General features: G+C 40.9%; 1 protein-coding gene across 1 annotated transcript in view; it reads left to right on the top strand.

The window, feature by feature from the left end:
* LOC112584418 (translation initiation factor IF-2-like) overlaps positions 1-23,097 on the top strand; it is a 129,664-nt gene that overhangs the window by 50,058 nt on the left and 56,509 nt on the right. The window lies entirely within an intron of this gene.

The raw sequence follows: 23,097 nt of genomic DNA, 5'->3' as shown, positions 1-23,097 counted from the left end.
AATAAAAGTAAACAGATGGTAATCATGGAGTTGTAATGAAGAGGAAATGTGTTAATATTTATGAAAAAACAGAATAGTGCCTGGTACATAGTAAGTACTATGTAGACATTTGTTATGTAAAAATTGTAAAATAAGTCACAGCAATGAAAGGTGTTGAAAAATCTCTCCTTGGGTACTTGAAATTGAGTTTTTCTAGGATATATTATTAAGAGTAGGTAAATTTGCTGTCTGAGGGTAGACAAATCTGTCTTTTTTGAAACTATAGAGGTTTTTTTAATCCCCCCTCAAACTTTATTGATGTATGGTTGGGAGAAAAATAGTATATATTTAAGGTATACCATGTGGTATTTTAATGGGTATACACATCTTTAACTTTTCAAGCAGTTGCCAGATTGCTTTCCAAAGTATTGGTGCTAATTCAGTTTTCTGTCACCTCTCATCACCCAAGTGTGTCTAGAGATGACAGACATGTCTCCATGTTCTTTCACCACTTGAAATGGCAAAGTTATGAAAATTTTGGTCAGTGTTTGCTTGTGGAATGAATGCCTTTGTGGTTTAGTTTACTACATTTCCCTGATTTCAAATGAGATTAACTACTTTTACATGTTAATGGCCACCTTTTCTAGAGTGCCTAATTATTCTCTTGACTCTTTCTCCCTCTTATAAGTTTCTTTGTGTTTTTCTCATTGATTCCTGAGCCATCTATCACAATTTCTTCTTTTGACATTTTAGTCTTTAATCCATCAGGAATTGACTTCTAGGGAATTTCCTGGTGGTCTAGTGGTTAGGACTCTGTGCTTTTACCGCCAAGGGTGTGGGTTCAATCCCTGACTGGGGAACTAAGATCCTGAAAGCCATGCAGCCTGGCCAAGAAAAAAAAAAAAGGAATTGACTTTTGTTTAGGGAGTAAATTTGAGATTCAACTTGTGTGTGTGTGTGTGTGAATGTGTGTGTGTGTGTGTGTGAGCATGTGTGAGTGTGTGTGTGTCTGACTCTTTGCGACCCCATGGAATGTAGCCTGGCAGGCCCCTCTGTTCATGAAATTTTCCAGGCAAGAATACCAGAGTGGGTTGCCATTCCCTTCTCGAGGGGATCTTCCCGACTCAGGGATCCAACCTGCGTCTCTTCAGTCTCCTGCATTGCCAGGCAGATTCTTTACCACTGCGCCGCCTGGGAAGCCTATCTATCTATCTCTCTATGTATTTTTACCATTATATATTCTCATTTGTTCTTTCCTCATTTACTTTAGCTATGCTTTGGTCACAAATTGGGTTTCTATTTATGTGTATTTAGGTCTGTTTCTGGGCTTTCCATATTGTTTTAGTGGCCTGTTTTTCCCTGTTTTAATACCACATTGCCTTAAATTCTATGATTTTTAAGAATACATTTGATATGTAGGGCAAACTCTGCCTCATATTTAAAATGACCTGAGTTATTCATGCTCTTTTTCAAAATTTTTTATTAATTTGTCAATTTTCATGAAAAATTATGATTTGAATTATTAAAGTTGTTTTTAATATATAGGTTAATTTTGGGGATAATTTATAATTCTCTTTATTAGAGTGTCTCATCCATGAGAACATTTTTACTTAGGACTTTTTTGTTCTACTTTATTAGAATTAATCTGAAATTTTCTTTGTTCTGCACGTTAGCAATTCTGATTACATATTACTTTCCATTTTGACATGTTTCGAGCAGATGTGGTTGATTGGTGGGTTTATGGCTTCACTGGAAGCTCTCTGTTCTTTCATTACACTTTCTCCTTCACACATCTGATTGGCTTTCAGAGTTCCAACCACCACCTCTGTGTCAGTGAACCTTCAGTCTGTCCTCATAGCTTATCTAATCTTGCTCTTGATTCTCTGGTCATCATTCTAGGCTAATTTTGCATTCCCATTTTCAATTGTAAATAGCATTATTCATTCTAAATGTACAATTAACGCTTTTTAGACTAACTGAAGTTCTGCCAGCCTCTCTTCATTGGTGTGAGTCATTTTTATAATAAACCTATAATAGATATTTGAAAGTGTGTTAGTCACTCAGTCATGTCCAACTCAATGTGACCCCATGGACTGTAGCCCACCAGGCTCTTCTGTCCATGGGATTCTCCAGGCAAGAATATTGGAGTCCGTAGCCATTTCTTTCCTTCAGGGGATGATCTTCCTGATGCGGGGATAGAACCTGGGTCTCCCACAATGCAGGCAGATTCTTTATCATCTGAGCTGCTGCTGCTGCTACTGCTAAGTTGCTTCAGTTGTGTCCGACTCCATGCAACCCCATAGACGGCAGCCCACCAGGCTTCCCTGTCCCTGGGATTCTCCAGGCAGGAATACCGGAGTGGGCTGCCATTTCCTTCTCCAATGCATGCATGCATGCATGCTAAGTCGCTTCAGTCATGTCCGACTCATCTGAGCTGCTAGCGAATGCTAATAACTTAAGGTTGACTATACTTTAAAGCCTCTCAGAGTAAAGTTGATACAGTGACAAAGCTTTTTATCAAGGGGAATGAAAGCAACTGGGCATCAAATATTGTTGGCTGTTATGCCTTTACATTGATAACTCTTATGATCACAAACATATGAGACTTTCAGACCCATCTCTGCATTTCTGCATTAAGGAAAAATGCAGACAGTATACGTGAGACTATGATTCTTGTGTCCATTCCTCAAAAATGATAGAACTTCCTCTGTGCTCTTTTTAAGTCAGCTGTGTTTTATGATGGAGCAGCTGCATTTCTTCATAAAAACTTTGAGCAATATTGCCAAGAAAAATATAAATGATTTAAAACACACTCTCAGACTGGAACGTTAACAAGCATTTTCTAATAATTGAAGGAGGAGCACTAAAAACATGCCACATCTTTTAACATTTTAGGCCTTTTGTTCTGGCAATACCCTTCAGGAGAATGACAGTGTAATAATAAGGAAGACTGTTAATCAACATTAAGGGCTATCATATCTGTCAAACTGGTGCCCCTTCATTTCCAAGAGCATGATTGTTAGTTCTCTATTTAATGTGTCAATACTTTTCTTGCCACCTCCAAGATGGCACATTTATTTTAACCCCATATAGTGACTTGAGGGGCTTCCCAGGTGGCTCAGTAGTAAAGAATTTGCCTGCCAAGCAGGTGACTCGGGTTCGATCCCTGGGTCAAGAAGATTCCCCGGAGAAGGAAATGGCAACCCATTCCAGTATTCTTGCCTGGGAAATCCCATGGACCAGAGGAGCCTTCAGGCTGCAGTCCATGGGGTCACAAAAGAGATGGACATGACTTAGCAACTAAAACAGCGACCAAAGTAACTTGACAGATAGTTCTAACTGTTGGTTTTGTTTAGTGAAACAAAAACAATTGAAGTCACATAACTTAAAACTATTCTTAGAGAAGGAGTACCCTGAATTTTAAAGAGTAAGTTAATCATAAAATATCTCGTGCCCACTACCCCCTCCCCTTTTCTAATTAAAATAAATGCCTCTGCAAATTGTACAGTCCAGGCATATTGACATGGAAATTGAATGGTCTGTGGTTCCAGGTTGGCTACTTTTAGTCGCTGAATCTTACTTAATTTGCTCATTTGGAAAGTGAGGTGGTTGCTTATGCAACTAAGAGAAGAAATGAGTTTAAAGGAGTTTAGAAAAGTAGAGTAATTTTGCCCTCCCCCCCTTTTTTTTTGCTGCACTTGTGTCTTGTAGGATCTTAGTTCCGCATCCAGGGATTGAACCTGGGCCCTTGGCAGTAAAAACACTGAGTCCTGACCACTGGACTGCCAGATAATTTCCTATTTTGCTGTTTACAAATTCAAAATGGAATTTTCATAGCTTTCTGGGTTTTATGGTGAAGTTGAGAAAAGGCAAGCTCTGTTTCTAAAAGGAAACCCCACTTGTAAAATTTTTTCAAAGTGAAATTCAAGAACTCTTTCTAGTTCATCCTCTTTTTTTGGGGATAAGGGCAGGGTGCTGTACTATGTCACATGGTGAGAGTGATATGGCTGCAATTAGCCTCCCAGTAATTAGCAAGTTTGATGCTGTTGTTTTGGCTCCTCTCATACTCTACTCCTGCCAAAAAGGCCCCTGGTTGGTCAGAGTTGATGACTGTTCCAGATATGGGTGGATTGTTTCAGCACTTACTGAATACTTTCAGAAGACCCCAGATTCTCATCTTTAGAAACTGTTAGCAATGACCTTCCTATGCAGATACTGTAATTGCCATTCAACTGATATAAAAAAAGAGAGAGAAAGAGAGAAACCCATGAAGTTGCTTACTTAAAAATCCACAAGTATTGGAATTTCCCTGGTGGTCCAGTGGTTAAGAATCTGCCTTTTGATGCAGAAGATGCGAGTTTGATCCCTGGTTGTGAGTGAAGTGAAAGTCACTCAGTCATGTCTGACTCTTTGCAACCCCATGGACTATATAGTCCATGGAATTCTCCAGGACAGAATACTGGAGTGGGTAACCTTTCCCTTCTCCAGGGGATCTTCCCAACCCAGGGATCAAACCCAGGTCTCCCACATTGCAAGGGGATTCTTTACCAGCTGAGCCACAAGAGAAGCCCTTGTGGGTAGCCTTTCCCTTCTCCAGCAGATCTTCCCAACCCAGGAATTGAACCAGGGTCTTGATCCCATGTACTGCGGGGCAGCTAAGCCTCTGTGCCACAACTAGAGAAAGCCCACATACCACAGTGAAGAGCCTGTGCAGTTCAAAGGAAAAAAAAAACCCAACAAACACCACAATGCACGCAAGTGGGCGAATCATGATTAGAGACCAGGATATCTGATGCAGAGTTGCATATGATTTCCACTGGAAGACATTGAGCATTGGTCTTAATAATATGGGCTTCTAGAATGCGATACCACAACCTTGACCTTGGGCACGTTATTTAATTTTTCTAAGTCTCTGTTTTCTCATCAAGAACAAGGAGATGCTAATACTTTTTTTAAGGGCAGTTTCTGGGCTCCTACCCTCCTTTCTCCCCCTTTTCCTTTCTCTGCCATCATCATTACTGAGGTCTTGACATGTTCCTTCCAATCTGCTCTATCCTGGGACAGTTTTGGACCAGGCAACCCTTCCTCCTGCGTTCATAGACTTTATAGTTTAGTGGAGATCCTTATTACATGGTAGTGCAAGCAGTTAGGATGGCCTGGGGTGGAGGGCTGCTGGACAGGTAGAGAAGACTTCCTGGTGGCTGAGACTGAAAGATAATGAGGATTTAGCCAGGTGAGGAGGAGGGAAAAGAATGTTCCAGGAAGGGAAAATGGTAAGTGCAAAAACTAGAAGATGTGAGAGCTGGTGGTATTCTTCCAGGAGCTGAAAGCAGTTCAGCCTGTGCAGGTGTGGGGAGTGGTGAGAGTTGAGAATGTTCAGTAGCAAGGCCACCCCACGAAGGACCCTGCTCATCATGTTAAGAGTTTGGGACTTGGTTCTGAGAGCTTTGGGAAGCCACTGCAGGCGTTGAAGGAGACTTCCAGGTGACGCTAGTGGTAAACAACCCGCCTGCCAATGCAGGAGATATGAGCCGTGGTTTTGATCCCTGGGTTGGGAAGATCTCTTGGAGAAGTGCAAGGCAACCCACTCCAGTATTCATGCCTGGAGAATCCCATTGACAGAAGAGCCTGGCGGGCTGTAGTCCATAGAGTTGCAAAGAGTTGGACATGACTGAAGCAACATAGCACTCAGCAAGCATGCCAAATGGTAAGATTCGTATTCTGGTTATTGTCTGAAAAAATAGATACGGAGAGGTTGAGAATGGAGGCCAGTTTGCAGGCAAAAGATGGTGGGACCCCAGTTGGGAACAAAGAAAGTAGGAATAGGAAGTAAGTATCGGGACCCCTTGATGGTCCAGTGGCTAAGACTTTGCCTTCCGATGAAGGGCGTGCATGTTTGAGTGCCGGTTGGAGAGCTGGATCCCCACACGCCTTGCAGCCAAAAAACCAAAACAGAAAATAGAAGCCATATTGTTACAAATTCAATAAAGCCTTTAAAAATGGTCCACAGTAAAAAAAAATATTAAAAAATGGAAGAAGTAAGTATCTTCCACCGATATTTATGTTGGAGCATGGCAGACCTGGGTGTGGGCTTCCCTGGTGGCTCAGGAATCTGCCTGCAATGTAGAGGACCCAGGTTCAATCTCTGGATTGGGAAGATCCCCTGGAGAAGGGAATGGCTACCCACTCAAGTGTTCTTGCCTGGAGAATTCCATGGACAGAGGAGCATGGCAGGCTACAGTCCATGGGGTTGCAAAGAGTTGAGAACAGCTGAGTGACTAACACTTTCAGTTTTTTTTTTTTTTTCCCAGAGCATCAGGCTTGGGTGTGGCAAGTGGAGAAGCAGAAAGAATTGAGCATGGGGGTCAGGTTTTTGACTTGGTCAACTGCCGAGTGGGTGGTGGTGCCTTTCCCTGAGTTACAGGATGTCAGGACTGAGGAAGAATCGTATTTCTTACTCCGCAGATCCAGCACTTGCTGCATGCTGTGCATGGTTCTAAGCAAGTGTTTTATGTTGACTATATCGTCGAATTCTCACCTTGGCTCTAGGAGGTGGACATGTCTGTTGATTCCCATTTTATAGATGAGGAGACTAAGGCATGGAGAGGTGAGCAGTCTGCCTCAGAACAGGGCCAGGAAGTTCTAGGGTCAGAATTCAAAGGAGGCAGTGAGGCCCAGAATCCAGATTCTTAACCACTGCACCCTACTTTGTCTTCCTAGAGAGGAGGATAAGTTCATTTTTGGTTGGAGGGACCATCAAGACATAGAGAAACCCAGGGGTTTGGAGTTCAGAAAAAAAATTTAGGCCATGACGTAGATATGGGAAATGCCTGGTGTACCTGTAATTGAACTGTGTGGAAGGAAGTGTAGCGTGAAAAGAAGAGAAGGCCTCTGAATTCAGCAGTGTTCTAGTTGTTCCCAGAAGACTGAGGTTGGGCATGGCTACAGAGATAGCAACAAAACCAGGAGAGGATGGGTAGACTGTCACTGACATCTTCATGAGGGTACCTGGTTTTAGCAGGACTCCAGTCCCACCTCTGCACTCCCTCTGAGACGTGGGGCCCCTGGGCCATGCTAACACTCACTCCTTTTCCTTGGCCCTCAAGATACCGCTATCTTTTACTGTTGCTTGTTCCTGCTACTCAGGTCCCAGTTACACATTACTGGATTATCTCCTCTCCCAGACCAAGTTCTCTGCCTGCCTGTCCATGCATCATTTTGTGTATTTTACTGGTGTGCACGCAGTCTGTGGCACTTTTCAGTCCATCACTCTCCCTGGTCATATAATCTGTAGACCTGTGTTTTAACTCTGTGTCAGGCTGGGGACTCTGCCTGAGTCCTCTCTGAGCTCTGATCTCCACCCTAGCTTTTCAGTTCCATCTGTGATCAGCCATTCAACTTTTAAAAACCTAGCCTTGGACTCCTCTCATTAACCATCTTCCATGTCTAAGTCCCAATATTGTGGGGTTTTTATTTGGCCATAATGCATGGCACCTTAGTTCCCTAAGCAGGGATTGAACCTGTACCCCTGCAATGGGAGCGCCGAGTGTTAACCAGTGGTCCAGCAGAGAAGTCCTTCAGTTCCAACATTGAATTAGGCCTATGGTTGGCTTGCTTTCTTTATTTTCTTTTTCGGGACCTCAGAACATTACTGGGGAAAAAATCATATAACTGCAATGATTTAGTCTCCAAAAAAACCCCTTTTTGTATTTCTGAAACTTTGAAGTCTAATCATGTATTTCATTTTGTCTTAATATTCAGTAATCTTTAAATGAGTATTTTACACAAAGACTGAATAAAGCAGAATAAAATAACTTGTTTGCTGGTGGTAACCTGATAGCATTATTCATGATAAAAGGGCTTTTGTAGATTTCATTTCATAATATTGAATTCTATTAAATAAGGTATTTTATACATTAAACATTTTAAAATATATATATTTTTTAATTTCAATAAGAAGCAATCTATATTCATTGTTTAAGATAGGTAATAAGATAAATCTTGTGCTTTGCTTAAATATAGACTCTTCTGTATACTTATGCATTGTGGTTTTAAGGTTACCCCAGACTTTATTTTTATTCTTCTGACTCAATGTTTTGAAATTTTGCTTTCTAAATTGTATCATAAGTAATCATCTGTTTTCCCATTTTTTTACCATATGAAAACCAATATAACTGTCAGCAAAAAATATCCTGTTATTATTAAGGTGACAATTTAATTCTCACAAAAGCCTTATCCATTTATTTTCTTGTTGGATTCTGCAACCTTAATATATTTCTAAAATACCATTTCCTTAGGTTATTTTTTAAATATTAAAACTAACTCTCAGGATTATTATTATTCCCTTCATGTTTATGGAGAGTTAGAAAATTAATCTAAAGTTCTATTTCCTTTTTTTAAACTTGTCTTACATTGTTTGTTCTCCGTCTAGGAGGATAAAACCACAAGCTCGCAGATAACTGCCTCATTTCCATTGCTTCCCTGACTGTGGGGAAGTGCTGTCTGTAAGTAGGGCAGTCTGAGTGGATTTGGGCAGCTGGGGTGGAATTTAGCTTCTGTGACAAAGGACCAGTAGAAGTCTAGCAGAGCCTGGCATTTGGAAAGAGTGTTGTGCTTCATCATGTAAGGAAAAGCTAGTAGTATTTGGTGTCTTTTTTTTTTTTTTTTTTTTTCAGTTAGGAAAAGATTACTTTGGAATTTGGTCTCTAGGTGAGGTTGTAAGAAACAGCTTGGAATTTGAGAGTCTCTGGAGACCAAGCTTCATGCTTGATTGGAAAAGCTGGTGCTTTCATCAGTCATAAATAATTTTAAATGTTCTGTAACCATTTCTATATCTAAGGCATTCAGATAGTCCATGTACACTTGTTTCTTTGAAAACTGGAATGGTAACTTTGCCATTTTGTAAGCTGCTTATTTAAGTAGGAAAACTAAATGAAATATTTAAAATCAGTTAAAAAAATTATCTAACTGTAGCCTCCAAACCAAAGATTTTCTTTGTTTGGAGATTTTAAACGTTTAAATAACATGAGGCATACTAATATCTTTGGGTAGTAACGTGTACTGATTTAAATCTAGAGGTACAGTGATATGTTTTTGCTGCCATATGACTACAAATACAGAGAAGGCAATGGCACCCCACTCCAGTACTTTTGCCTAGAAAATCCCATGGACAGAGGAGCCTGGTGGGCTGCAGTCCACAGGGTCTCAAAGAGTTGGACATGACTGAGCGACTTCACTTTCACTTTTCACTTTCATGCGTTGGAGAAGGAAATGGCAACCCACTCCAGTGTTCTTGCCTGGAGAATCCCAGGCACGGGGAAGCCTGGTGGGCTGCCGTCTATGGGGTTGCACAGAGTCGGACACCACTGAAGCGACTTAGCAGCAGCAGACTACAAATAAGTATTGTTCCTCTTTTTCTTGTCTTACCTCACCTTTCACTTGAATGACTTACTATGTGTCTTATTGTATTGGAGTCAGTCATTTCTTGGAAAGAGCAAGATACTTAGAATATTACTGCGGCTTCTTTAATATAATTTGTCTAAGAGTACTGCTAATCTGTTTTCTCTGGACTATAATTTCATTACACTCAAGGGCACCAGGTCTCAGCCAAGCCTGTGTCTTCAGCCTTGAGCAAGAATCATAATGGCATCACTTAACCCTCAAACACTTTTGAATGGACAAGGAATCACTGTGCTTACATTCATTCTTTCATCATTGTTAGGTGCCTTCCACTGTTGGAACTCTCTTTAGTTTTCCTTTTTTAACATGCAATGATTCTTTAAGTATATTGTAGCTTGAGATGTGGAATTTGTTTATGTATATATTTTGTGATTGTTAAGTATTTTTATTCTAGAAATGGAGATAGATTCTTCAACAAATTGATGACTTGCTGGTATGTGTCTTGAACACATGTTACTGGAAATGTGTGTAATATATGTTAATTTATAATTTTATTAGCATTTACCTGTAATGATATACCTGTAATATATGTTAAAGTGATGGTCTAATGTATATTTGAAAATTTAGTAAGCTTATGAACATACATCCTTTGAAGTTAATTTCAATTAGTTTTGTTCCATTTTATCAATAAAAGGTAAATCTTTTCAGATTACTTGCAAAAGTCATCTGCTGTTAGTAATTTAAAGTTTTTATTTAAAATGACCAACTGTTTTGCTTTGTTATAGCATTTTCACTTATTTTATTGACTTTTATGATGTCCTATATCAAAATTATGTGGTACTCATAATTTTTATAATTTATAATGTACACATGAGATGTACAAAAAAAGGAATGTTTTGTTTTTGAAGTGAACCTGTGTTTAGATATAAAAACACGAGCAGTTTAATTTTTAGATTACTATAGAGTCTGTCTCCCCCCTTTGTAAATTATCTCAATATTTCAGCTTCTTTTTTGGCTATGTTCATGGGGGTCAGTGGCCCCAAAGAAGCCAGGATATCTAAGGGAAACAAAATTTTATACTGTTTGCTGCACAGATTCAGAGAAGAACAAATTGTGTGGCCTGAAATGTTCTTAGGTACATTGGGTTGAACTAAGCTTAAGACGATTGGGAAGGCAGCCGTAAGAAATAGGTAATGCTAGCTTGGCTGCAACGGAGAAGGCAATGGCACCCCACTCCAGTACTTTTGCCTGGAAAATCCCGTGGACGGAGGAGCCTGGTAGGCTGTAGTCCATGGGATCGCTAGGAGTCTGACACGACTGAGTGACTTCACTTTCACTTTTCACTTTCATGCATTGGAGAAGGAAATGGCAACCCACTCCAGTGTTCTTGCCTGGAGAATTCCAGGGACGGGGAAGCCTGGTGGGCTGCCGTCTGTGGGGTCGCGCAGAGTCGGACATGACTGAAGTGACTTAGCAGCAGCAGCTTGTCTGCAAAGATTTAGTAATGAACTCAAAACCTCAACTCCTTGTACCTTCAAAGGGAGATAGCTAAATCCTTTTAGGATGAATATATAGACTAAAGAAGTGTTTTTCAAATTTGTGTAATGTAATGACTCCTTTTAAAGGAAAAAAATAGTTATTGTGACCTGTTAATGTTGACTTATATTTTAAAATTTCACATTACTTAAATAGGTAAAAGCACAAAACTTGGCTTGAACGCTTTATGCTTGTAACTCTTGTGCAACTGTAAAACCCCAAAGCATTTTACACACCCCATACACACAAACAACACAGAGAATGGTAATGATACGTTGCTGCAGATAAATTGCCGCTTCTAGTGCAACTGTGGTCCTGGCCACTAAGCCGTCATGGCCTGGGTTCTTTCGAGTTCAACATGCCCACAGTACTAGAACTTAAATGTATGGCTTGTGTTTTTGTCAGCTCACAAATATTTGAAATATTACTACCTGATGTCAGCTTGATTGTGAACATAAAATGGGTATAGTATACAGTTATAAGACGATTATCCAGATGATTCAGAAGTTATTTATATTAAATTTTTAGAGTTTATACTTGGTATGGTTCAGTTCAGTTGCTCAGTCGTGTCCGACTCTTTGCGACCCCATGAACCACAGCACGCCAGGCCTCCCTGTCCATCACCAACTCTCAGAGTTTACCCAAACTTATGTCCATTGAGTCGGTGATGCCATCTAACCGTATCATCCTCTGTCGTCCCCTTCTCCTCCTGCCTTCAGTCTTTCCCAACATCAGGGTCTTTTCAAATGAGTCAGCTCTTTGCATCAGGTGGCCAAAGTATTGGAGTTTCAGCTTCAACATCAGTCCTTCCAATGAACACCCAGGACTGATCTCCTTTAGGATGAACTGGTTGGATCTCCTTGCAGTCCAAGGGACTCTCAAGAGTCTTCTCCAACACCACAGTTCAAAAGCATCAATTCTTCTCAGCTTTCTTTATAGTCCAACTCTCCACACATGTATCATACATGTATCATACAGTAGTCATCCATACATGACTACTGGAAAAACCATAGCCTTGACTAGATGGACCTTTGTTGACAAAGTAACAGACATCAAAACAGTGGTTATTTCTAAGGGGTAAATTACTTGGAAAGAGAGCACCAGAGAAATTTCTGGGGTAATTAAAAACTGTTATATCTTAATTTGGGTATCATTTTCATGGGTGCACACGTTTCTCAAAACTCATGAAATGATATGTTTTAATTCACTGTATGTAAATCTTACCTTAATTAAATGAAATTAAAAGCACAAAAGTAAACATTTCTTTTGATAAGAATTCTCTTATTTTGGGAATAGATCCATGGATTTCAGTTTGGGATCCACCTCAAGAAGGACATTGTAGGCTATTGAATAACATTTAACTTTGTGAGAATAACATGTGACTTTGCCCCAGACCCAAGTGCTGTTTCATTCTTGGGTGAACTGAACTTGACCATGCATGAGCAGTGAAGACTGAACCCAGAGTAAAGAGACTAAACAGTGTGACTTATGCCACCACATCCTTGTGCCATCTTGATTCCAACTCAGCCTTCTGATTGTCAAATATTGAGAACATTCCTCCTTCCATCTTTGTAGCCCCATGGGAGAAAAGAGAAGAAGGAGGGTTACCTGAATGATGCAGAGGGAAATACACTGAAGAGAGCAGCTTTCAGAAGGAGATTAGAGTTTATTCGATGCTTTTGTTCTCAAAAATCTTTATTTTCACAGTGAGCACTTTTGGGGAAGGTCAGAATTAAAAAAAACTGTTCTGAGGAGAGGTCAAATTTAAAGGCAATCCTGTGAGTTATTTACTGTTTTATGGTTTTTCAGCCTGTTGAGTTGGAAGGATGGGAGTGCTTTTTCTTTGTTTCTTTTTTTCTTAATTGCCTCGCTGGGTCTTCGTTGCAGCGCGTGGGCTTTCTCTAGTTGCAGCACTTGGGGGTTTCTCGAGTTACAGAGCGTGGGTTCTAGGCTTCGTGGGGTCAGTACTTGTGGTACCCAGGCTGTCTAGTTGTGGCGTGAGGGCTTAGTTGCCCCGCAGCATGTGGGATCCTAGTTCCCTGACCAGGGATTGAACCTGTGTGCCCTGTATGGGAAGGCAGATTCTTAACCACTGGACCCCCAGAGAAGTCCTCCTTTTCTTTTTTATACCTATTAAAAAAAAAGGTTTTTAGCAAAACATGTTTGCAGCAGCAATTTTTAAAACTTCAACAATTAATTCATCGTCCTATCATGGAAATCTTTCAAGTTTTCCAGGTTTTAGGTAGGTGGGCATTGTCTACATGCAAACATGATTGTTGCCAAATTTAAATGATAGAAATGTGTATTAGTTGTTTTTATTGAGTAAAAAAATTACACCAGAAACCAGCAGTTTAAAACAGTAAATATTAATTATCTTACACAGTTTCAGTTGGTTAAGGGGTCCAAGAGCATCTTAGACCCCTAAACATGAATTTGAGCAAACTCCAGGAGACAGTAAAGGACAGGGAAGCCTGAGAGTCAGACACGACTGAGTGACTGAACAACAACATCATCTTAGCTAAATTTTTCTGGTTTGTGATTCCTCATGAGTTTACTGCCAAGATGTTAGCTAGGACTGCAGTTTTTCTGCAGACTTGACTGCAGATGGTTCACTCACATGTCTGGCAGGATAGTGTGGGTCCTTGGGCGAAGGTTTCCCTTCCTCACCATGCGGACTTGATAGGTGCTTGAGCATCCTCATGATTGGTCCTCTCCACTGTACTGCTGGGATATCCTTACAGTGTGGCAGCTGGCTTCCCCCACAGCGAGTGATTCCAGAGAGAGTGAAGATAGGAACTGCAGTGTCTTTTATGATTTGACCTCACAAGGCACATTCTTTCATTTTCACTGTATTCTTGGCTGGACTGGCTACTGGGTTATATTGGTGAGTGAGAGGCACATAGATACACACTCCAGAGCTTACAGCTTATAGCCCACTCAGGGGAACATGCACCTCTTTATTTTTAAAATTTATGTTAATTTATTTGTCTGTGCTGGTTTTTAGTTGCAGCATGTGGGACCTTTAGTTGTGGCATGTGAACTCTTTGTTGTGGCATGTGAGATCCAGTTCCCTGACCAGAGATCAAACTCAATCCCACTGCATTGGAAAGCAAAGTCTTAACTAGTGGACCACCAGGGAAGTCCCTCCCAGGTGGCTTTGATGCTGTTAGTATGGGGATCGCACTTGGAAGACCACTGCATATGAGCAATCCTCTCCCTTGGCGTATTGCAAATGACCCTATTTCACTTTCTAAGAAGAGCGAGCAGAAGGAAGCTCAGGGAACATAAGTGCTCACTGTCCTCCACAGTCCATGTGTATGGACTATATATGCTTAAAAAAAGAATACATATATATATTTTGTCAAAGTGTAGTTGATTTGCAATCTTTGAGGTGCACAGTAAGGTGATTTCAGGTATACATATACACATATATTAGTTTTGAAATTATTTTCCATTATAGGTTATTACAAGATATTGAGTATAGTTCCCTGTGTGAAAGTGCTAGAGCTTAGCTGTGTCTGACTCTTTTCGACCCTATGTAGCCCACCAGGCTCCTCTGTCCATGGAATTCTCCAGGCAAGAGTACTGGAGTGGGTTGCCATTCCCTTCTCCAGGGGATCTTCCTAACCCAGGGTTCAAACCCACGTCTCCTGTATTGCAGGCAATTTCTTTACCATCTGATCCACCAGGGAAGCCCATAGTGTCCTGTGCTATACAGTAAACCTTTGTTGCATGTTGCATATTGATTTTTTTAAATTAGAAATCCTGCATTTTATTCATACTAAGTTAAACAAGTGGAATCAAAATGTCATAAATTTTTTAGTTCAGCAAAAATTCATGTTTTCTTAAATATATATTATACATATTATTTATATATATGTATACAAAAGCATTTCTACTGTGCTTGATGAAGGCTTGGCAAAGAATATCGAAAGAGATGGAGAAATTGGAAATCATAAACTAAATGAAATAGGAGCACTGAATATGAAATAGAAAAAGTGAAATAAACTAGATATAAGTAAAAGATCATCATATATGGATCATGAAAAGCAAAAGTGAAAGTCGCTCAGTCGTGTCCTTTGTGACCCCATTGACTATACCGCCCGTGGAATTCTCCAGACCAGAATACTGGAGTGAGTAGCCTTTCCCTTCTCCAGGGGATCTTTCCAACCCAGGGATCCAACCCAGGCGTCCCACATTGCAGGTGGATTCTTTACCAGCTGAGCCACCAGGGAGGCCCAAGAATACTGGAGTGGGTAGCCTATCCTTTCTCCAGATGATCTTCCCAACCCAGGAATTAAACTGGGGTCTCCTGCATTGCAGGTGAATTCTTTACCAGCTGAACTACCAGGTAAGCATCATCTTTGAAAAACGGAGAGTTCTTCACCACAGGAAAATGAAAACCCTCAGTAGATCATTGAGAGGGGCCAGATGGAACCCATGAAATGAGTTTAAGCTGCTGCCTGCGAGAAAGCTGCCAAAGAATAGCTTTTGGAACAAAAGGATGGTTTCCACCTTCTTTACTCAGCGTTGTCAGGTGGATATAGTAGTGAGAAAGCTGCTGCGGAGAAGTGCCCTTCTCTGCTTGTAGGGCCCAAGTACCATCAGTTCAGCTGGGTGTGCTTGTGACAACACCCGAGGTCTGATCATTGAGACCCTTTCTCAAAGCCAGGAGATCATAGGAAAAGAGTACAGGCCCTCAGAGCTGCAACCACTTCACTTCTTGTGCCTGAAGAATCTTTGTTTTTGTTTTAAATCTCGGACAATGGTTTCTTCTTCTGTTTGTTTTTTTTTAAGGCTACATTAAAAAAATATTTATTTTTCTTTATCTTATTCACTTAGCTGTACTGGGTCTTAGTTGCAGTACACGGGCTCTTTGATCTTTATTGTAGCACGCAGGATCTTCAGTTGTGGAATGTGGATTAGTTGCGGCATGAGAACTCTTTAGCTGCAGCTTGTAGGATCTATTTCCCCGCCCAGAGATCGAACCCAGGCCCCGTGCACTGGGAGCGTGAAGTCTTAGCTACACTGTGGATGTCCCTGGACAAAACTTTCTTGACAGTAATGAGCCTGGCTGATATAGACTTGCTTGAAACCATTTTTCTGTGAAAGCGAAGTTCCCAGTGTCCTTTCCACATTTCTCCTATCTAGCACAAATGAATAATATGCTATGATTAAGAAGTCCCTGGCACCTGGTAGCAAGATGAGCCCACCCCCTGATGTCAATGATGTAAAAACAGTCCACCAGATCTTCATGTTGTAAAGCCGGTATTATTTATATCTGAGTCGGTTGGCCTCTGGATGTCTGTGTCCCTTAAGTACTATAATCACTGCCGCACTGCAGTGGTCCCCAGACCTATGAATAGTTACTTCCTAAGTCGTTCTTACATTTCAGGGGCACCTTCTCCACTCAGAATCTAAATTTTGTCGTGAGTAATTGGGAGAGAAGGCAGGCCAGGCTTTAAATCCCCCCTAATCTGATGAGTTATTTCTGGCTTCTCTGGCTTCTCCTTTGCTGTGAGGAAAGTGAGCACTTCTGTTCCCTTAGCTTCCTCCTTCTCCCTCTTCTCAGGAAGTGAAATAGGTCATTTGGAAAAGGCCAAGGGATAGAATTGTCATATGCAGTGGTCTTCAAAGTGTGATGCCCCAGACCAACAGCCTCAAAGCCACCGCGAGAGACTTCCTTGGTGGTCTAGTGGTTAAGACTTCGCCTTCCAGTGCAGGGGCTGCGAGTTCGATCCCTGGTTGGGGAGCTAAGAGCCTGCATGCCTCTCGGCTAAAAAAAACAAAATATAAAACAGAAGTAACACTGTAAAAAAATTCAATAACGGCTTAAAAATAAGTGGTCCACATCAAAAACATATTAAAAAAATGCCACCTGGGAATTTCCTAGATACGTAATTTTTTTTCATTCCAATCCATCTACTGTATTCAATGAGGATGTGGGGGTGGGGGATTGGGGAGTTGGTTCTTAGCAGCCTGTGGTTTAACAAACTCTCCAGGTGATTCTTTTGCAAGCTGAAAGTTGAGAAGCACTGTCTTAATCAAAAAGAGACTCAGGGGCATTCCAGAAGAGGGGAAATTCATATCAATTGCTGGAGACAGGGTTGACTACGTTGCATGGCAGTACAGGCTCTGAACCTACTCTTGAGGCCCTGGTGATGTCCCCAGTCTGCCTCTGTGCTCAGTGGAAAGAAAAGGAGGAAGGAGAAGGAGTCGTGGTGGGAACATGAATTGGAGTGGTAGAAATGGAGACAGCTTGAGTAAGACATATGGGGTTATAAGGAGGGAAAAATGACAGGGTTGTAAAAGTGTACATTGAGACTTCCCTGGTGGTCCAGTGGTCCATGCTCCCAATGCAGGGGACTGGGGTTCAGTTCCTGGTCAGAGAACTAGATCCCATATACTGCAACCAAGAGTTTTTTGTGTGTGTGAGTGTGTGTGTGTGTTCTGAGTTGCTTCTGTTGTGTCCAACTTTTTGCAACCCTATGGACCAGGCAACAGTACTGGAGTGGGGAGCCAGTCTCTCCTCCAGGGTATCTTCCCGACCCAGGGATTGAACCTGCATCTCTTACGTCTCCTGCATTGGCACTTGGATTCTTTACCACTAGAACTACCTGAGAAGCCTGCAACTAAGAGTTAGCATGCTGCAACTAAAGATCCCATGTGCTGCAATGAAGATCCAGTGAAGCCAGATTTTAAAAATATATATACATATATATATGTATAATACATTAAAGACCTTCCAGAAGATGGCCCACAATCCTATATCTAAGACTTGATGTATCTTTAGAGATGAGATATTTAATTTTTATGCAAAATTTTTAAAATCATTTCACTGCTCTGGTTTCCTTTTTTAATACTCAAAAAACAGTAAGAATTGTTCTGTTCGGCAAAATTTGCTTTGAACATGAAAATGTTTTATGTAATTCAGCAACATCTGTAACACATTTTTGCTTTTATTTGTAGTTGAGAACATTCTTATTTGACTGTGAGGAGGAGGCCTTTCTACGTCCTCTTAGGAAGAATTATTTTCTGTCTCTAACATCTGGCTCATCCCTGCAGTGGGTTCTCCTCCTGACTCTCATCTCTGATGAATGATAACCACATGTCTGTCCTATTTCCATGGGTGTGACGGGATCTGAACCCCATTCCAACTGTGTAAAGACATATAACAAAGGAAGCTGCAGCTGCTGCTGCTTCTTTGGCCAGGATGAGGGAAGGGGGTAGACTACCTCACAGCATTTTCACTGTGCGTGTTGCATGCTCGGTAGCTTAGTCATGTCTGACTCTTTGTGACCCCCTGGACTGTAGCCCATCGGGCTCCTCTGTCCGTGGAATTATCTCAGCAAGAATACTGGAGTGGGTTGCTATTTCCTTCTCCAGAGGATCTTCCCAACCCAGGGATCGAACCTGAACTGAGTCTCCTGTAGCTTCTGCATTGGCAGGCAGGTTCATTACCACTGAGCCACCTGGGACTCTGCCAGTTAGTACAAGAGACGTAAGAGACATGGATTTGATCCCTGGGTTGGGAAGATCCCCTGGAGTAGGAAATGGCAACCACTCTAGTATTCTTGTCAGAATAATCTCATGGACAGAGGAGCCTGGCAGGCTATAGTCCATGGGGTTACAAAAAGTTAAACAGGACTGAATGATTGAGTACACAGACACATTTTTCAAAGCATAGAGACAAGGGAATTAGATCTATAAAGATCTCAGTAACTTGCCAAAGAAAATGTAAATTAAAAAATTTTAGAGAGTGAACTTTGATTTTACACCCAGAAATCTAATCCATAGCTAATAGCATAAGTGAAGAAAATGCATTCTTAAAAATATGCCTAATAATCTTGTTTCCTGGTTAAGGTAACAGGGCACTTGTACATTTTCATGTCTTAGTATGCAAAGTGTTGTTGCATCATCACTTTGCTGCCTTTGATTTGCTGAGTGTAACTTGTGTTAATATGCATCACCTTCTTATACAATACAGATGATTCAATTTCTTTTTGATCTTTTTCTTATTAAAATTTTTATCCAGAAATAAAATTGAGAAGACATTGAGGTTTCTTCTTGGCTGAATCTGCTAGGTTTGCCAGCTTTAGCAAATAAAAATAGAGGGTGCCTAAATTTGAAATCAGATAAATGATAAATAGGGTTTTGTTTTTTTGTTTAAACATGTCCCATGCAATATCTGGTGGCTCAGAGGTTAAATAGTCTGCCTGCAATGCAGGAGACCTGGGTTCAATCCCTGGGTTGGGAAGATCCCCTGGAGAAGGAAAAGGCAATCCACTCCAGTATTCTTGCCTGGAGAATCCCATGGAAGGAGGAGCCTGGTGGGCTACAGTCCACGGGGTCGCAAAAAGTCGGACACAACTGAGCAACTTCACTCACTCATGCAATATTTGAGACATATTTATATTAAACATTTTTTCTTATCTGAGATTTAAGCTTAACAAGATGTCCTGCATTTTAATGTCAACCCTAAATTCCTAGTAACTCTAGAATTATGTCTAACCATTATAGTCATTGCAAATTGCTAGAGCTGGTCCCCTCTCCCCCCCAAATTTATTTACTTACTTATTTTTAATTTGAGGCCTCATCCTGCAGCATGTGGGAGCCTAGTTCCCTGACCAGGGATCGAACCCACACACCCTGTATTGGTAGCCAGAGTCTTAACTACTGGACCACTGGGGAAGTCCCCAAACTATTAATTAAAAGTTTCCTGAATTACTTATAGCTTCTGCCACAGTGGCTCAGATGGTAAAGAATTTGCCTGCAACGCAGGAGACCCAGGTTCAGTCCCTGGGTCAGGAAGATCCTCTGGAGAAGGAAATGGCAACCCGCTCCAGTATTCTTGCCTGAAATCTCATGGACAGAGGTGCCTGGTGGGCTACACTCCATGGGGTTGCAAAAAGTCAGACACGACTTAGCAACTAACACTTAGATTAGATTGACTGTGGGCTATCTATAGTTTTAAGCACCCACTGTTTTCACTCCTCAAGAAATCAGGCTAGAAAGCAAGGAATGAGAGTGATAGATTATAGGGATCATCCTGAAGACATTCTATATTTTTTACACAATAATTTTTGGATAGGTAATACAGTCACACCTCTTTTTCCACCTCTTAGGTTTTCTAAGCTTATAATAAGTGACCCATTGGTGTATTTTTTTTTTGATTGTGATGAAATATACATAACTTAAAATTTGCCATCTTAACTCCTTTAAGTGTACCCTTTAGTGGCATCAAGTACATTGACATTATTGGGCAACTACCAGCACCATCCACCTTCAGAACCTTTTCATATTGCAAAACCGAAACTCCATACCTATTAAACAGTAACTCCTCATTCCCCCGCTCTATCCAGACCCTGGCAAACACCACTTTATTTTCTGATTGTATGAATTTGACTGCTCTAGGTGGTCCCATCTTTCGGCTATTGTGAATAACACTATGAACATAGGTGTAGAAGTTCTTTGGGTGTGTACCCAGAATGGAAATTGCTGGATGCTATGAGAATCCCAGATTTCCTTTTTTTTTGTGAGGGCACTGCTCTAGTGTTTTCTGTGGCAGCTGTGCCGTTTTACTAAGTTCTCACCAGTAGTGTATGAGGGTCCTAGTTCCTCCGCATCCTCAATGACACTTTCATTTTCTGGGTTGTTTTGATTGTAGCTGTCCTAACAATCAGGACAGCTGTGAGGGAGACACCTCTTATTTTTTCCGTCCTCATCAGACAGGATGATGAGCATATTTTAGGTTCTTGAGATATGCTTTTTGAATAGAAGTGCATTTTGATGTTTTTGTTGTGTCGTGCTGTCTCCCGGAGTTAAAAGAGAGAGAGCAGTACTACCTCTTTCCATGTCTTTAAGTAGTCTCTTTGCCACCCCATAGACTGTAGTCCACCAGGCTCCTCTCTCCATGGGATTATCCCAGCAAGCATACTGGAGTGGGTTGCCATACCCTCCTCCAGGGGATCTTTCCAATCAGGGATCGAACCCGCGCCTCCTGTGTCCCCTGCATTGGCAGGCAGATTCTTTATCATTAGTGCCACCTGGGAAGCCTTAAACAGTAGTAAACTTAAAACATAAATTCTTGCAGTCCTCAGAGAAGGAGCTTTCTTCTCATTTTGTTGATGAGGAGCCAGAAACTTGGTGCTCTTCGGTACCTTTGCATAGGGACAATATGAGTACCTGATTGGGCTGAGCAGGGAGCTACTGAGTCATTCCAATCCACATTCTTCCCATCTGGAGAGGAAACGCTTTCTGTGTTCCTGTTTTATGACAGGTTCCCATAACATTTATCATTGATTCTGTGGCTATCTTAAGGCTTATTCTATGTGAATTGCATATTAGATACAAAAATAATTCAAACTCGTCTTATTTTGTTCTTCTTACCTTCTCTTAATCAACCATTGGCATCTGTGGGCTTAAACATATTTCAACTTGGACTTCCCTGGTGGTCCAGTGATTAAGACTGTGTGTTTCTACTGTGGGGGACATGGATTTGGTCACTGATTGGGGATATTCTATATGCTGTGTGATAAGGCCAAAAAGAGTATTTCAACTTGATTTCAAAATTAATGATTACTTTATGATTAAATTGAGCATTATCATATGTATGGCATGTAGCAAATACCTCTACAACATCTGAAAATATTTTATAGATACCTTATTCAACAAAAGTCATTATTAGAATTTTGAGTTTTTACACTTTTAAATGGCTCCTAGAGTCAGTGATTTTTTAGATTTTAGGTCTTTCTGAATTGTTGAGTGTTCTGTTAACCATTTTGGCCTACAGTGGTTTCTTTTAAACTAATTTATTCTGGTTTCTCTCTGTACTTTGAGATTTTGAATGGCTAACTTTGCATGAAACAAGCTTACACCCGGACCATCTGGTGTATCAAGGTGACCGATTCTTAACTTATTTGATTAAATGTTTCTTTCTCAAATATTCTCTGCTATATGCATATGCACATATTTACCTTCACCTAGATATCTTGGATTGTATCTTAGATTTAAGACAAGGTCATTGCTTCTCAGTTTTTGGCTCCTTGTTTCATAGAATGTGATGACAACATCATTTCAGACAAATAATAAAATCGTGCCACAATAAAACCTCTTTTGTACTTTGTCCCAACTTGCCAGTATTAGTACAAGAAATGTGACACTAAACTCTGCTTGTTTATGAATCCCAAATACTGAGGTTTGACATTCTTAGGAGTGCTAGGTCGGATTTTTGGCTGAGTTAGCATCAGGATTGTGCAGCCTCCTGTGTCCTGTTAGGCCTTCCTCCCTGACAGCGCCTATGGGAAGCTGTGTGGGTGGCTGAACGTTAGTTTGCCTTTCTATTCTCAGCTGACCTGGGAACCAGCACAGCACAATGGGGAAAAGCACTGCAGTAAAAGGCGGATGACCCACGGTGCATTTGGTTTTGAGTTAGCCCCTTCATCTCTCTTCATTTCCTGATTTTTAAATAGTACCATCTGCCCTGTTCTAATTACCTCACTGCTACTGTTGTAAGGATAAATATTATTTGCAAAGACTTTTTGTAAATTCAAAAGCCCTAAACACAGATAATTTTTAAATATTAATTTAGAGAAATGGGTTGATGTACCATCTACTTAGAGCTTCCTTGGTGGCTCTGGAGAATTCATAAAGAATCCTCCTCAATGCAAGAGACATGGGTTCAGAGGATTTGATCCTTGGGTCAGGAAGATCCCCTAGAAAGGCAAATGACCCCCCACTCCAGTATTCTTGCCTGAAATCTCATGGACAGAGGAGCCTGGTGGACTACAGTCCATGGGGTTGCAAAGAGTCAAACATGACTGAGTGACTAAACAAACCACCTATTTAAGATGAGAGAATTAAACTAATTTATATTAAGTAGTGTTTTTACAATTTTAGATGTTTTACATATAGGTTTCATTTGAACATTTTAGTGCTATTGTGAATTAGGAAGAGATGCTGATATGACCAGACCTATTCTGGGAATAAGGAAACTGAGGCTGTTGGTACCCTGGCTGACAGTCACTCCAACATCAGGAGCCTCAGGGTTAAGATCCCAGGGCCTCTCTGCAGCCCTGGGTCACTGTCATCGCCTCTTCTCCGTCTTCTTGCTCCTGAATAGGTGGAAGAAAGCCATCATTTGGTGGTTTTGTTATCTCCTTTCAGCTGAGCCCTGTAACACAG

The sequence above is a fragment of the Bubalus bubalis genome, chromosome 4 (genome assembly GCF_019923935.1).
Source record: "Bubalus bubalis isolate 160015118507 breed Murrah chromosome 4, NDDB_SH_1, whole genome shotgun sequence".
Taxonomy (NCBI): Eukaryota; Metazoa; Chordata; class Mammalia; order Artiodactyla; family Bovidae; genus Bubalus; species Bubalus bubalis.
This window is presented reverse-complemented; position numbering and strand designations above follow the sequence as displayed.